Source organism: Struthio camelus, chromosome 10 (assembly GCF_040807025.1).
Source record: "Struthio camelus isolate bStrCam1 chromosome 10, bStrCam1.hap1, whole genome shotgun sequence".
Lineage (NCBI taxonomy): Eukaryota > Metazoa > Chordata > Aves > Struthioniformes > Struthionidae > Struthio > Struthio camelus.
This window is the reverse complement of record NC_090951.1, coordinates 7192724-7208237: the sequence shown is the minus strand read 5'-3', so window position 1 is coordinate 7208237 and position 15514 is coordinate 7192724. Positions and strand designations below refer to the sequence as shown.

Here is a 15514-nt window from a genome sequence, read left to right as displayed (position 1 = left end):
TTTCTGAATTTTGTTACTTTGCTCCTACGGACTTTATGAATTACGTACAAATCAGTAATTGTTTCTTTCCATGATTCGAGAGCTGTTAGGTAGCGGTGACTGGTCAGACAAGGCACGTGGTGTTATTTCTGCTCCCTGATTGCTCCGGTGCGACAGCACCCTTCTGGCCTTGAGACTGCTGTAAGGGCGCCCACCCATCACAGCCGTGTCAATAAGAACTTGAACCTGACTATTTGCAGAAAGCAAACATGAAAAGTGCAATTGCAGAGCCTACCCCAATTCATTTCAAAATTCCAGTAAATATTTGTGAACAATGTTTTGTATCATTCGTGCAAGTCCCACCGGTGATTAAAATCGGCTTCAAAACTAGGTGAGTTCTAGGCTGCTGAAAGGTAGCACGCTGGCAGCAAGGAGAAAACGATGGCTGCAGAGTGAAACAGAGCCTCAGCACAGCCAAAGACTAAATAAACTCTCAGAGTACCTTGGTAATTCTTTGTGGCATAAAAGTGGCTTGGGCCTTGTCTGAACTGGGCTTTCACCTATGTTGGAAAACCATGTTTAAATTAAATTTTAAAACCATTCTTCTTAAAAGTATTTCTATAATGCTTTGGCTGGACACCGTGTTTTTCTAACCCATGTTTACATAGTTTGACCCATTTTCACTTCTTTCCTTTAACTGAAACCATTAATTAAGCTGTTTAAAAATTAAATTGAGTATATGTCTCCCTTGGACTGGAACTCAGGCTTCATTTAATTGTTGGTTCTTGTGCTGAGTTTGGCTGTAAGGGTGTGTGAATCTGTCTCCATTCGGAAACGAAGCCAAATTTACAAATATATTTCATATAGGCTACAGTATTGAGTAAAATGACAAAGGCATGCCCTCCTTTGACTGTTTGGAATGTATCCCCATGACATTAAAAATCACATTTGCAATAAACATAGCGACATGAGCCCGGTGTAACTCACTGTAGAAAACTGTGTGCAGCCTTAAATAGCTTAGCTGGTGCTAGAGGCATAAAACAAATGTTTGATTTTGTGAGCATGAAAACATTCACACATTTCTTGTGATTTATATACCGTAATCATGCTGGATTTTCAAGTGGAAAGGGTGCCTAGAAATTACTGGAAAAGGGTCATCTCTATCTTTCTATTTGCAACTAATATCCTACAAGGCTTTCTATCTTAGAGAGGCCCAATGTGCATACCCGTCTGATTTAGATTTTCCTGTTGAGCGGCTTTTCTGTATATAAATCTCATGAAGACAGACTGATCCTTTAAACTTCAGTGTTGATGCTGAAATTATGCTGCGTGTCAAAATTACATCAAACAGCTGCACTTATTTCCACCAGAAAAATTTGATTATTGCACTCTCATTTACATTACATTTTTTCCCCACTATAATGCTGACTTGGAAATTCCCTTAGGTCTGGACACTTCGAAGTATACTTTTTCAGTAGAAAGAAAGCTTTCATTATTTTTATACTTTTTTTTTTCCTCCTTGATTTGAATGTTATAATTGGATTTGGAGACATATTTGTTGCAAACTTCATGTTTTGCCAGGCTCCATGAGCGGCATCTTTTAATTTCTCTCTTTTCAATGAACCTTTTGACTTGATAAAAGTGGCTCTAAGGTATTTTTACAAAAGAGGCCAACAGAGTCAGTTCATTTTTAAACTCTCTCTTTAAAGTATCTCACTTCCTTATTATTTCTTAATAGAGGCACTATCCTGCAATGTCATGGAGAACGCTGCAGCTGACTTCGGTGGGATCGGGATCACCCCCTACTGTAATTAGTTCTATATTTCAAAATATTAGAGGTCATTTTCTTTTTTTTCTTTTTCATCTGCAAAAAGAAAACATTTTGAAAAAAAGAAAGAGTTTCAAGGGTGACTGTCACTATAATACTAAAAAGAAGTTGCGTGCATTCCAATTGCTACAATTTATGCCTCTAATGAAATTTTCCTCCTCTCATTTACTGCGTATTTTTAATGTAAGCTTTTACAGCCATTGATTCAGTATCTTTAATCTTCCGCCAATATTAGATAGCAATGGAACTAACCAGGGAAAATCCATCTGGTTATAAAGCACACTGTCTATAAAGTTGTTCAGTTCATCCCAAACTACTTTTTCCCCCACAGGGTTTGGCTAGGATAAAATTACAATATTTTGAAATATTGTTAATGCTATTCACAGATTAATACATTTGTAATTAATAATAAGTTTAAAATATTATGATGTCTCCAGAGAAATCAAAGAATCTAATGGCCGTCGCCCTTAATATAAGGGATGGACTAGGTCCCATAGGGCCAGACTCCGATGCTGTTAATTACGTTCAGGAGCAAAATCGCCTCCACCAGCCCAGTAGCTGAAAATCCGCCCCCGTCAAAATCAGGGAGGGAGGAGGTAATTTCAGCTACTAATTTAAATGGGACCTTTCAGGGCTTGCATGAGCAAAGGTCTGGGAGCTGGTCTTGCAGGGAGACAAGAGGTCAGCGCCCACACCCCAGGTCACGGCATCCCGGCATTCCCCGCGCTGCGCTCGTGGCTTTGCCGGGTCTCCGGGAGCTGCTCGTCCTCCTCCCCGGCTGGAAGTTCCTGCCCCCGTCCCAGCCTAACTAGTCCACGGCAGACATGCTTTGTCGAAGTCATCTATTTATAAACCCTGCTTCCAAAAATGCGTTTCAGCCAGCGCGGCTCAGCTCCACAACACCAACCGTGGCAGCGGAGCCACCTGGCAGGAGGGCAGCACCCGGCAGAAAGGGTCCAGGGCCAGGAACAACCTGACCCCGCACGGCTACAGCCAGAGCAGCGTGTCCAACCATGCTCGCTGAGCAGAGGAAAAACATATGCTTCTCCCTCCTGATCATCTTGTAAATGCTAAAAATATAAAGCATGTGCCCCATGGACAGGCCCCTTAAAATCAGTGGAACGATAATGCAGAATGAAACTCTGAACTCGCTGAAGGGAATGGAAAAACTCCCATGTAGTGCAGGGGTGCCAGGAGTTCATTCCCAGTACGTAAAAGTTAAGGACATGTGCAAGACGTTGGCAGGAGGCAGGGCCTATTTTTGGACATCATCTGTGCTAGGTGAATGCTATTGAGCCCACTAACACCAGAACGTGTGGGAATCATTCACGTCTTTACTCATCACGAATGGAAAAAGGAGTACCGCCCAAATTGCACAGCTGAAGCAAAGCTGGGTCTACCTGCCTCTGGAGGGACTGCTGCCACATGTCGGATCTGGTGTTTAACTGGTGGGGCTGGGACTCCAGTAGGCCACAGTCCTGCAGCAGTGGGCCACCGGGACGTGAGCTCCCCAGGGAAGCTGCAGGAGATAGGGGACTTGGCCCCACCAGCACGGCTCCCAGCTAGCCAGTGTGGGGAGCTACATGGACCACTGCAACAGAAACTCCCCCTATATGAATGACCTGAGACCACTCGGGCGAGAAGCATGAGCGAAAACTCAAGTTGGCTCTCCTGAGCCAAATCACTTTGCCTCTTCCTTCCAGCCCATGAGGCTAGAGTCGTGCGTTTCCCATGCCAATGATTTCTCATCTCAAATAATTTCACGGCTGCAATGAAAAAGAAGGTCCTGCCACTTGGTGCACAAGCTCACAGGGCGTTATTCCCAGACAAACTGCTTGCTGCATTTTTGTGCAATGGGTCAATGTTTGCCCTCCACGTTTGCTAGTGGGGACTGGAGCACCGCCCGTGGAGATGCACGGCACGTGGACACAAAATTGTTGCTCTGCATGCTGGGGCACTCTGGCCATGCACAGCCTCCCTCAGCAGCAGCACCGGGGATCCAGGGATGTGCGTGCGGAGCGCCTTTTCTCCTCAGTCTGACCTGAAGCAAGTACAAGGATGGAGCGCGACTGCACAACGCTACAAGAAAAATCTCTATTTATTCCATCTAGAAGGGCTCCGCGTCTGCACCGAGTGGAAATATTGCCTGGCGGCACCTGGAGGTGGGTCCCCGGCCCACTTAACCCTCCATCACGGACCATCACCTGTGCAACACAGCCAGCAGAAGAGGACGCGTCATCACATCCATGCAAAGTCCAGCATCTTACTTAAAACCACCTGGGAAAGTAGGTGCCAAATTTCAAAGGCCGGAGGGGTGGGTACGTGCTCCCTTTGCTGACTCTGCGTGCACCAGGGACCTTCTGAGCGGGTGGCTGGAGGGGGGCAGCTCCGGTCAGCCCTCTGCAGAAACAAGTTAATTGACATATGCTAACATGCTGTTAAACATAACGTGGCTGTATTTAAAAATACACTCGCTAGTTTAAAGATGCCATTTTTTCCAAAAAGGAAGAGGTTTTGATTAACATGTGCTAGTGAAACCTTTTTCTAGCGTGGTATAGACACAAGAGACGTGTGAGTTATGGCAAGTGTCCTTTGGGCAAATATAGTCCGCAGGGAAACTTGACTTAAAAAACCGGCTTTCCCCGATGACGGCAATTTGTTTACATTGTCCGGTTCACAAGACTTCAACGGGGACATAGAGCAAAATGTTTATGTGCAGAATAATACTCATGTAATCCATCCACAGTGCTTATAAATTTGGCCCTAAGGCACTACAGCCATAAACACGATTATTATGTAATATGATAATAATAACTCCCCAAAAGCTTTACACCTCTTGCTGTTAATACAGGTATCTCTTTCATGACATGTTAAAACTGAGAGCAGAATTAAAAGCAAGCACTTTGTACTGGGACAGATGCAATTTTGTGTCCTTAGTGATGGTTGTAATTTATATCCAGGGAGAGGACTATTCCTTTTAACTGAAAGGAAGCCAGTTCCTGACTCATTTCTAAGTTTCTCTTCTCCCTCTAAATTGCTATTGCTGAAAAACCTGTAACCCTTTTCTCTTTGCATGCTCTTCTGCTGCTAATGCAGTGGTCGCCGGCTGTTCCTCCAGGTCTTTGCAGCCTAGGGATTCGTCTACCATAGCTTTTTGCTTCTTGTTTGAGGCCAGTATCTTCAATGATACAACCATTTCCAGGGAAGCCGATCGCACCATCGCAGGCCAGCGAGTACGATTCTAGCTGAAAAAGCAAGCGCGAGAGCACACTAAAAGACAAAAGACCTTGCATCCCTGCAAATGTAACACGTATAGCAAATGGAAAATGTAATAGCAAAATCTAGGTCAGTGAAAAGCTTACTTTCATGAAGAGACAATAAGCAGAATTGACTCTTAATATAACAAATACTTACTCAGGATTTTACAGAAGTCATTGAGGGTTCTTTAAAAAAACACTGCAAGGCCTGATTTGCAAACCTGTGGGCCCAAATATCATGGTGCAAAATTAAGATGAGACACAAAAATGAAATTCTACCTCAACTGCCTGACAAGAAGGTACTCGAATGCATGTTGTGATTGTCCTTTGTTTGTGCCCAAGTCAGTTGTAGCTGCCGGGCTGCGTAAAGGTTTTGTTTTTGTTTTGCTTAAATCAGCCTTGAGGGACCAAGCGCAGAACGGGGACCCGTCGCAGCGCTGATCGGAGGGACTGCTGCGACTTTGAACGGACACCAGTAAGGAGCTGACCTGTAGATTAGAATAAGTGGGGATCTTCTAAGGCTTACACTGTATTTGTGCACAGGGCTTTAAACACAGGAGAAATTAGAAGAAGACAAAGATGATTCTGGAGAATAAAGGAGTTAGATGGGCTCTCTAAAGCAAGCCCGGTGCCAGCAGGCTGTGCAGCCCCAAAGGGCTCTCCAAGCGCCCTGCTCGTGGCAGGCGTGCTGGTAACCTCTGAGCCTGCAGTACCCATCCATCCCAGGGGCTTTGTACCACGCTAGCAGGCACATCAGGGCTCCCGGGCAGTGATGGGCCGGAGCCCCATGCCGTGCCCTGCTGCAGGAAACTGCAGCGGCCCCTTCCCGGGGGCTTGGTCCTGGCTGGCGGAGGGGTAGGCATCCATGGGGAAAGCCCCTCCATCCCAGCACCAGCTGCGCCACCATAGGAGCCACTTCATAGCTGGGAATTCAGGTCAGAGTATCCCTGGCAGTATGACTGCGTCCGGGCAGAGAGGGCTGCAAACAAGGTGAGAGCCCTCGAGCATCCCCAGAGCCTCGGGATGGGGCCGCACTGGCCACCGAGCTCCCTGCATGGCCAAACCGCGGGAAGATGAGCAAAAGCAAACCCTTCTGATAAGGGGATCTGGTGCAAATTTGTAAGGTCCTCCACACTGGCTCTGATGGCACTCTTCCCCAGTGGGGAGGATATTTATCAGATTTTAAAAAAAAAGAGAGAGAGAGGGAGCGAGAAAAGCCTGCTAGCTTATGAACTTCCTCGAGCTGGAGCTCCACAAATTCTTTCCATGGTTTTGGTACAGCACCTTATGTGCTGGGTGGAAGGGGAAGCTATTGAGTGTTGAATTACAGAGGGGAAAAACATCTCAAATTCCTTTCTATTTATACTCACAACTTTTCCAAATCATTATACACAAATCCCCTAGCCTCAGCTGAACTGCGCACGGGTTACAGGGCCAACAAAGAGGTGGAGCCTTCATAGCTTGTGCTAAGCCTTTCAGAAACTCGGAGAAAGTTCCCAAAAATGAAAGCAATGAAAATTACCATGCCATGCACAGAAGATTTAACCTCTCCAGTGCCCCACAGGCAAAAGATTAATATACAAGACAGTAGGAGGTTGCTTTCACAACAGGAAGGAGAGCTTACTTATTTGTGAGTTTTCTGGGACTACCTTCATTTGCTAAGCAAGGCTGACACTAGGTACAGAGAAACAGAAATTTGACATTACTAAGAAAATAGCGTTTGAGAAAAAAATCTATTCTGGTAGCCCAGACACTAGGCTGGGACTTGTTAAGTTGTGAACTTGTTAAATTCCTACTCCACCAACGGCTTCCTGTATGACAAGACACCGAAGCCTATTTATGTTGGTACAAATTCTCCTTGACTTTAACAGACACCATGGCCCTTCTTCGTGTCGCAGTTCCTCATCCGTAAAGTGGTTAGACAACTGTCTCCCTCTCTGTCGTGCCTGAACACCCTTGTTACCTGGACGTACAGCCCCTACCACAAAGAGGCCTTCAGCCTGGGTGACACATCCAGGGGCAAGTCCTAAGAAATGTATTCGTGCATGGTGCTTCTGCACCTCTTCATGTAAGCCTGCACTTGGGATGGATTTCAAACCTTACGTAATTAGTTTTTTATCTTCTTTTTACCACTGTTGCAAACAAAAAGGCAGATAGATGGTTTTCAGAGTTTGATTTCCTTGTCACCATTTAGGGTGTTTCTTTGGGTTTTTTTTCTTTGCTTTGTTCTTTGTTATTATCCAAATCAGTGGATAAAATTAGAAAAGTCCATTTTTACTTCTGTTCATGGTCTATTTTCACTTTATGGCTTCCAAGTTTTAGCAAAGTGCTCTTATTTTTGGATTTCCAACACTGTATAGAGCAATACAGACATTAAAGCAAAAAAAAATGCTACTTGTAGTTTATAATAAATGTAAAGTTATGAGAACTCTCTGACCATAGGAGATTTGGAAGCTCCCATCTCTACACTAATTAAAAATCTCAGTCCTGCATTTTTTAGCAGCAGGTTCATCAATACAGCTCCCAAATACGACTCGTACCAATGAAGCACCCCATCGGCATTGTGCGCTGAAGGGACTCCCTGCACTAGCAAGTGACACCTTAAATGAGCAAAATTAAGGTCTCAAATAACAGTAAAATATGTATCTTGATTTTATAGGTAGGAGCCAGGAAATGTCACCAGCAGAAACAGGGATATGGCCTCTAGGACTGTACTTGGGCTCCAAGGAGGGCTCGCAATAGCCTCAAGGGAGTTCAACAGAAACGCTCCTAGGGGGAGCTCTGGAAGGGACGTTTCCGGCCCCATATCTTCTGAGGGAATCACTGGGGAGTGAAGTGCACGTCCTACAGTGCATCAAACCCTTCCCTGATTGTCCACTGCCCAAAAAATCCTGAGGAAGAGAGGAACATTGATGGCAATGGAGCTAGCTACTCTCCTATATTACCTGCGAGGGAGGAAGAGATCCAGCTCGCGGCTATGCTGCCATACGCAGATCGATCATGGAGCCATCGGTGCTAAATGGGATGTGCAGCCACTGCAGTCTATTATGTTTATTCACACCCAAGTGCTTTTTAAACATGGACTGTTGAGTTATTCAAAAAGTGCCTTAGCCAATGCCCTATCAGATTTCCAACTAATATCACTTGAAACAGAGCAGTGGATGTTTCGCCCCCATTAAACGGGTAAATATAACATTACTAGAGGTCTAGAGCCTTTTGCGCTGAGCTTCAGCCTGCAGCAGTACTTCCCTGCTAGAAACAAGCAGGCTGGAGTTGGTGACATAACACCAAATATACAGATGGGAACACGCTATAATTAGCAAGGGAATGTCACTCCTGCCATCTTTGCTTCACTCGTAACTGTGCCTGTAAGCTCTGGGGAATGGAGTGCATTTCACACAGTCGGCACAGGAACGAGGGTTGCCAACTGTCCCAGTTCTGGTGGGATACCCTTGGTCCTCTGCCCTGAGAGCTGCGGGAATCCCAGCCGCCCCACGGCACAGCTTGCTTTAAAGGCGCTCAATAACATAAGGCCAGTTGTCTTTTAAACACTTTGCCATCCTCTGCAGGCACGCAGATCAAAAAAGCTTCTGCCTGGCCTGCTCTGTCTATAGAGCCAAATGAAGCTGATTCGTTTTTCGTTCAAACTGGACAAACTTGTGAAACTAGGTAAGGGCACAAACAAACTAATAATGCAATATACTCCTTGTCTTATAAACAGAGTTCAAATCAGCTTACTGCAGGAGGTTAATTCATTGCATTGAATCCATAGGGACCGCGCCTCCAAAGATCTCAAAGCATATTAGATTACACAGCTTTTTAACCCTGCGAACTTTAAACAAAGCAGACCAATGTGATCATCTAGTCAACGACTCCTTCATAATAAATATTTCGCATTTCTTGCACAAGCCCTAAAAGTTGAGATAAAGTAGAACTTAGTTTTCCAGTAAGCACTTCAGGCTTGATTAAAAAACTTCAAATGATGGCGAACGCACCATATCCCTAGACAAGATTTCCCAATTGCTGGTTATCTTTGCCATTAAAAAATGTCTCCAGAAGTCCTTTTGAGGTATCATTATACAATTTTATAGGTGGGTAAACTAGTTATGGGACTAGTTATGACTTCCCTAAGGTGACAGAATGACTAAGTGCATTTTCCCACTGTTATCTGAGACTCGTTTAAGGGCAGGCTGCTGTCGAAAGGACCTTCTGTCCTGCATTCCCCATCCCGTCTGCACGTTCCCACGCCTGCATCCCCGCTTTCTCCTTGCACAGTGTGAGCAAACACCCGGCACCTGGTCAGGGAACCGATCAGGCCAAAAAGTGATCACTTAGCAGGGGGCAGAGGGTTGTTCTTTGCTCCTTCAGGACACTGCTCCGGCTCAGCACAGTCCCACGCACCAGCTCGAAGCACGGCAGGGCTGGTGCTGCAGCCCATGGCCAAGTGCAGCGCTCCTGGCTCCAGCCCTAGCTGTGCGGGAGGAATAAGCCAGCTCCTCCAGGCTAGAGCCAGCGCCCAGGAGTCAGGAGACCGGGGCTTGCTCTCAGATCTGCCGCTGAATCTTTGCAGAACTGTGGGGAAATCATTTATTTTCCAGGGATTTCACCGCAAATTTGACAGAGTGCTTTGAGATTCCCAAAGGAAAGGCACTGTTCAAGTACAAAGCTTAATTATGACTGTTATAATATAGTCATGCCACTAATTCCCACTAAGAGCTGCAAATAGCTCCCATTCCACTCCTCCATCTCCCATGCTTTTGAGGACTGGTGGACAATTAATTCCCCAAAAAAGAATATATTAAGCACATGTGAAATCTTTTCTGTTCACAGGATATCCATGAGCAGATTGCAATTTTCCTCAAACATATTTGTGATTTGAATGCCTCAAGTAATGTATTTCCATATTTCCATACAATTTTTCTTTTTTAACAGTTTGACAGAATCTATTCAAAGTCCAAGTTGTGACTAGACAAATAAATCATGTAGCATCATTCCTGTGCCTAGATCTACCAAATTCTTCTACCATGGGCAAATTTAAAATTTATTTTCCATAATGCTTGCATAGTTGTCTTTACAAATCATTTTCAATGAGCTTTTTTTTTTCCCCCCTCAGTTAAATTTAGTCATTTTAAAATCCACAGGAAGCAATCTCAGGAGGAGCACAGAAGGCTGAAGTGAGTTCATTGAAAACCTCAAATGAATTAAAATACATAGAAAATGCCTTGCATTTTTGCCCTGTAATAAACATCAGTGCTGCCACAAGAAACGCATGAGTCTCTCTCTTAGCCTCTCTCAGCCAAGGTGAGAGCAGCAATAAGTGCAGCTTTCCATAACCTAGGGGTTTATGAAAACCATGCCAATAAGGGTTAAGGATAAACGCAGCTCTACGAGGACCCGTTCAGGAACGGCTGAAGGGCAGTTCAGTAGCTGCACATCCCACCTACAAAAATCATCCACAGGGCTGTCAGCTCTGCAGCCAGAACAAGGAGCTCTGAGACCCGTTCATGTAACGCTAGGCCTGAAAAAATTACAAGTTGGGATGAAATTAAAGACATCCAAATTTTTAGCCGTTCTCCTCTGATAAAGGCTCTGTTATTACCATTTACAAAGGGGAAACACAGCCAATTATAAGCTACTTCTGCCACATGCCAGGACTCAAGCAGAAGATAAGCCAGCACAGCAGAGCTTGCAGCTGGAAGCCCAGAAACCTGAAAATGAGCTGACTCATGGAAATATCCTCATATGAAATATCGGATGGTTATTTTTCTCTGCCTCATTTCTGGGTGTCTTAGGAATGATATATGAATTGCCTTATTTACTTTGTCCCATAAAACTTGCACTTTTTTATTAATGTACTGCCAGCTCAAGGAGTGTTTGGTGAGGGAGAGGACGGGAGGACGAGGGTAGGGAAGAGAGCTGCTTTTGTGGGGCACTACAGGGGAAATTTGGGGGTTTTGCATAAGCAAAGCCGCGGATTCAACAGAACAGCAGTGAGCTTGCAACTGAACTTCACCGTGACCTGTGAAAGCAAGTTTAGGCCTAATTCTGTTCTGATTTCATCAAAACAAGGATGCTGCTTGCATTGAACTTAAGCCGGCGAGACTTAGCACAAAATTAGGTTCACAGAAGCTCCTGCCTTGCTGGTCCCGCTCTGCCCCAGCGGGCAGGACCCACGGGAGGGGAAAAACTGCCGAGCTGGCTCCATCCCTGGCGCAGACGCCACAGGGGAGCTTTTTCTTCCACTCACGTGGATTTTCATGAAATGCAAGCGCTTAATACTATCTGAAATGTCTCTCCTCTTTCGAATTCACTCGAAGGAAGCTCGCAAGTTGGTAGGAGAAGGCTGCAGGTAGGTGGATGGGCGGTGTGGTTGTATATGCCTCATTTCCTTAGGAAACGAGGTTAAAAACCTACCCTCCCCCTGGTATACCATACTATTGAATTAAGGATGGTGAATGCTCATTATGAATATAATTAAACGCAACAGACTCATCTAACAATCTATTTTTATCTGCTACTCACCTAGACAAACAGCAGAAGGAATTAAAAGCTACAGGAAGATCCACAGTCAGGGTAAACTGGCAGTTTTGCTATACACCAGCCTGAAGCACATTTAAGATGATTTCAATAAGACAGCCTCCCTTGGAAGCAACTGTCCAAAAAAGAGATGCTCTGGATGCTTTTTTTCCCAGGAAAAAAAGCACATCTAACAAATATAACGGCATAGATTGGAGTATATTTCCACTTCACTGTGCGAGAAAAGGAAAGAGGGGAAGCTAGCGAGCTCAAGCAGCTTTGCAGCATTGCTGGTACCAGCTGCTGGCCTCGATGGTGGCAGGGTAGGTAATTAAAAAGGACATCATGTAACAGATAAATGCAGGATAGTAAGTAGTCATTACTTGATATATAGTATATCATCTATTATTAGAGGCTAATAATTCTCTAACCTATTCACACTACTCTTTTGTCCATGTAGCTAGCCATTTGGCACACTCTAAATTTCGCAGCATAAAATTTACTATATGTTACAACTCATATCTAATCCCGAATTTCTGTGCATTTCACTGCAGTATATCATGCAGCTAGGTAAAAACACAACACTAAATCCTTTGCAAAAGAAAGACTGAGCCAACAAAACTCCATGTTTCCCTTTTCCTGCCAGAAAAAAAAAAAAAGGTATATCGCATATTTTTCTGACTTGCACTTTTAACATTTATTTCCATTTCTAAAATGCTGCGAGTCTAAAGACGTTTAGCTTTATTGCACTTTGCACAGGACTCAGTAACGCACTTTTTGCTTGATATTTTAATTCTTTTTGAAATAAACTCTATAAAACCACTTTAATTATAATATACTTTTAAAGGCAACCAAAGAAAGTCCTATCGTGTTTAATCATAGGGAGCAAAATCCTCAAGTCATGTAAATCATCGTTTCACAATCTGCTCCACAGTATCCTAATTTGGAAAGGGCACCACAGCAAACAGCTCTGAATCGACAAAGGATTCTTTACACATTTGAAACACTCCTGTACCTTAAGAGTATTAACCTCCATCAGCTGTCCTAGATCATTCCGGGGAATAGAAGTATAATTTATCTATTGGGAAATTCGTCTCCTTCCTCCTAACTCCTGCTTTTTACATTTTCGTTCCTTTATTTTATCTGGAAGCCCAGCCTAAAAACTTCACTTGTGATATAAAAGAAACTAAGTCACTCCAAGTAACCAACCGTGGTGTCTCCAGAAGGTTTAGGGGTCAGAACAGTGCTGATCAAAAAAAAAAAAAAAAAAAAAAAGCCACATGGGATGGAGCAATAACGCAGCATTTGCCTGCAAGGATCTCTGCTGATGAGGAACGATACAAGGACGCTGCTGTTCAGAGTTTACAGCCAGAAACTGTAGTAGCTGCACCAAAAATGAAACCAGATCCCCACTTCTGTCTTCTGCAAATTGTTTTTCAGTGCAGCACTCTTCCGGGAGACAGAAAACATTTGCTGCAGGTTATCAAAACCTTACACTTTCTGTTAACCCGGACACGCTGCCAGCTCCCTGAGAAGTCGCCTGGGAACAAGGGAGGGAGGAAAAAGCCTGCGAAGGAACGAACAAACAGCCAAGGAAAGGTGGCACCAGCCAGAGGGAAGGGACGGGTAGGGAGCCCAGCGAGGGAAAGGGAATCGTCCCAGCAGCTTCAAATGCAAATCACCCCAGATGTCTGCAGAGCGTGGCACAGCCCAGTTCCACACTAAAAGGAGAGCTGACTAGTGTATTTGGGAACTGAAACAACAGGGAAAATCCTCTCCTCGGGATTATGAAGCATTAGAAAAAAAAAAAACACACACACATTTTTAATTTGTTACTTGTCTTGTTTACATATCCTTCATATAAAGGCAAGATTTTGTTCACTAAAGGATGCTAAAACCTACACGCAGCTTTGCAGTACTACACTCTTCACTTCTGTGTGTCGGCAGCACTGAGCGTCTGCTTATTTGAATCCCATTCCCCATAGCTTTGACCAGAATTGGCATTTGTCGCCCTCTGCTACAGCCTGATTTGGTATGCTGTGCTATAGTTTTATACTCCACCCCAGAGATAAGTGCGCTTCTCTTTGGTATGATCTGCTTTCAGGCTCTGTAACGCGGTGTGAGCATGCCGGGTCCTTTGCTTGTTCCAGAGACAGAATAAATACTGTTCGTTAGGATTCCTAGCGGATAGACAAAGGTTCCCTTAATTGTATTAACATAACAGAGGTTATATTAACCTCTGTTCAACTCTGCCTCTTGGAAGCTGGCAGCGAAGGCGGCGCGAGCAGAGCGCGCGTGAGCGAGCGAGGAATCTGGCCGCAGCACAGTGCGGGAATGCCATTGCAGCAGGCTGGTATCGGAAAAGGAAAAACTTGCGCTGATATTACAGCGATAGTGAGGGAGGGAAAGGCCCTGTCGAGTTTCTAAAAACACTTGACCCACTTCTACCTAAACCCTGGTCTTTCTTCCCTGAGCTCTGCTGCCACCACCCCTCGGCACGTCATTCCCGGTCTCCTAGGACCCTCGCTAACTTTCTCCTGGGCGCGTTCAGGGGGTGGGAAAGTTTTTCCTGCAGCTCAAATCTCTCAACCGACTGAGAACAAATGAAAAATAAAAGAAATGAAAAAAAGACTTCACTGTCTAACAGATGCACAGGTGCACCTCGGGACGACCGCGCTGTGGCCACCAAGCTCCCGCCACCTGCCTCCCGATTACATTTGCTGCAGTGTCCCTTGTGGTGCGCACCTGTGACATGTTGGCACCGCGCGGGCGACCGGAGCAGGCAGGCGGGCACCAAGCTACGCAAATGCTGCTTTGTCTCCCAGAGAGGCACTTTCTTAAAGCATAAGGGGCATTTTGCAGCAGCCAGTTTTCTTCCTCCTTCTGATGCAAAGAATTAGCAGATGAGAAGCTACGAAAAGGTCTTGTAAACTGGTAAAGCCATGAAGCTACACTTTAAAAGCCTTTCACCTCAAGATACCCAATGTCCAGCTGGCCAGGGACTGATCTAACAGGGGAAAAAGTCATTTGTGGGAAAATGTCTTACTACCTGTGCACACTTAGCCAGCCAAGTAACTAACGCTAGTAATAATTCCTATCAAATTTCAGTAAGATTTTTACACTTGGAATAACAGAGGAATGCGCTGGGCCACAAAAGCATGACTATCTGCAGGAGGAATGATTTACAAACAAAGACTTCAAGGTTTTAGCCTCATTTGTTCCAGTATATTGTAATATTTTTTTTCTCTTTTTCCCCCATGGTAGCATTAGAGCTCTGCAAGTGGCTAAACAGCATCTGCACCAGGAAGACCACGCGATGTGAAACAGAAGCCAGGAGGGACGTGGTATCATGCACATTATAAGGCACACCAAGCAACGCACTCTCACTGACGTATACACTGACAGGATTAATTTGACATTGGCAAGTGTAACTTACTTTGTCATTAAGCTATCATAATTATTCCATGTTTGGAGCCTAGGTGCACTCCAGCTGAGACGCCTACATACACTGTCTTTGCAGCAAGAGGCTAATAAAGAACTTCAGCGTCAATCTACTGTTGGTGGGACCGACCCAGCGGGACAGACTGTGACACCGCTGCTTCCTAAGTGCCCCATGACCTACAGCTGACAAGGCAGGGAACAAGGTGTAGGCAAAGAGGCAAAGGGACAAGAAACTGGCAGAGGGGCATTTAGCAGAGGTCCTGCTGCCCAGAGCCAAAAGGCAGCAAGAGGGCCTCAATGGCCTGTGCTTCCAGCTCTAAATCCTTTCAGAATGAAGCCTGGCTAAACATTGCTTTCGATTCATATTTTCAGCAAAGAGGATTTTTCCTTGTGAAAGGAGGACATCCAGTTGTGCGCAAGAAAAACACTCCCTAGAAGGGAAACAAACCGTAAAGACGCTTTGCATTTGATAGATATTCAGAAAAATCAGTCT

The 15514-nt window shown here is 44.8% G+C and overlaps 1 protein-coding gene across 7 annotated transcripts in view; it reads right to left on the bottom strand.

Moving 5' to 3' along the window:
• Nucleotides 1-15514, bottom strand: part of MAF (MAF bZIP transcription factor) — a 194578-nt gene that overhangs the window by 135213 nt on the left and 43851 nt on the right. The window contains exon 3 of one of the 7 annotated variants that reach the window (XM_068956320.1): nucleotides 4012-5052. The exons of the other annotated variants lie outside the window; for them this stretch is intronic. The gene's annotated coding sequence lies outside the window, so the exon portion shown is untranslated. The remainder of the gene's footprint in view (nucleotides 1-4011; nucleotides 5053-15514) is intronic. 7 annotated transcript variants of the gene reach the window in all.